Source organism: Arachis ipaensis, chromosome B09 (genome assembly GCF_000816755.2).
Source record: "Arachis ipaensis cultivar K30076 chromosome B09, Araip1.1, whole genome shotgun sequence".
Lineage (NCBI taxonomy): Eukaryota > Viridiplantae > Streptophyta > Magnoliopsida > Fabales > Fabaceae > Arachis > Arachis ipaensis.
Genome location: NC_029793.2, coordinates 123,773,718 through 123,775,364, shown reverse-complemented (window position 1 = coordinate 123,775,364; position 1,647 = coordinate 123,773,718). Strand labels below are relative to the sequence as shown.

Below are 1,647 nucleotides of genomic sequence, written 5' to 3'. Positions count from 1 at the left end.
GGACTATTCGTTTCGAGACTTAATTGCATAAAATAAATTCAATTAATAAATGAAAAATTCAAGTTGACCAATACAATCAACTAAGACTACTCGAGATATTATATTAAATTTCTTATAGGTTTAATCTTGAACACTCCAGATGGAGGAGGTGGCATTAAACACAAAAATGGAAAATTTGAAGTTACATGGATTTTGGTATAGTCCCTTTACGATGAGGGTGGTATGGACCCTGAAGTTGAAGGGTCTACCATATGAAAACATTGAAGAAGATCGCTACAATAAGAGTCCTCAACTTCTAGAATACAACCCTGTGCATAAGAAGACTCCAGTGCTTGTTCATGGTGGAAAACCCATTTGTGAGTCCATGATCATTGTTCAATACATTGATGAGTTATGGCCACAGAATCCATTGGTCCCTCATGATTCCTATGACAGAGCTCAAGCAAGGTTCTGGGTTGCATATTCTGAACAAAGTAGAGAAGGCCTTGGAAAATTTCAAAGTCCTTGAAGATCATTGCTTAGCTGATAAGAGGAAATTCTTCGGTGGAGACAAAATTAACATTGTGGACATAGCTATTGGATCACTTTTCGCATTTTTTGTCACTATAGAAGATATTAAACAAGAGAAGGTCCTAGTAGCTGAAAGGTTCCCTCTCTTACATTTATGGTTTGATAATTTCAAGAATATTTCAATCATCAAAGAAAACTTCCCTGACAGGGAAAAAATGTCAGCTACCATAAAATCTATCATGGAGAGGAGGAGGTTGGCATCTTCCTAAGAAGTCATAATCACTACGTCGTTGTTTCTTTATATTACCAAGTGCTAACATTTGTTGGTTTTGTTGTCTTATTGTGTTTGTAAAGTAGAATAAAAGTTTGAATTTACTGTATTTCTTCAAATAATCAATTAGGTTTCGTTTTAAATCATTATCAAACATCTATGGAATAGATTGGGATATATTATGTAACATGTGTGGATAGATTTAAAAAAACCAATTAGTAGAATTTGGTTTAGTTATAATATGAAGCTTAGGAGTGGCTAAGCAGGCATTATCAAAAGAATAAATAGATAAAAATATATAAAAAATAATTTAGATTAGACAAAATAAAATACACTTAAAAGATCATAAATATTAAAGTACACTTTAAATATTATTTTAGATGGACAAAAATATTATATCGTTAGTGAGTTTATATACTTTTACACTCAAAAATATTATTTTAGATGTACTTTTGTCTATTAAAATCAATTTTTTAGATATAATTTGATATTTATAAACTTTGTTGTATACTTTTATCTACGTCAAACTCTTTTATGCATATTTTTATCTATTTACTCTTATCAAAAATTTAGATTTAGATTTAGATTTAATGAAGAGCACAACTACCTTCAACCACCATTGACGAGGAACTAGATGATGCACTGAATGCATCCAAAATAACTCAGATGTTGTCGCTCTAAGTAATGTGATGTGTGATCATCTTATACTTTTTTTTTGTGATCATCTTATACCTTTTTTCTAGCATTTTTTAGTTATTTTTAGTTAGATTTTATTAAGTTTTGTTATATTTTAGTGTAAAAATTCTCTTTGAATGTTACTTTGAGTTGTTTTGGTATTTTTATGATTGCAGGTAAAATTCGAGCGA

The 1,647-nt window shown here is 30.2% G+C and overlaps 1 pseudogene; it reads left to right on the top strand.

Moving 5' to 3' along the window:
* Positions 126 to 967, top strand: LOC107616583 (annotated as a pseudogene).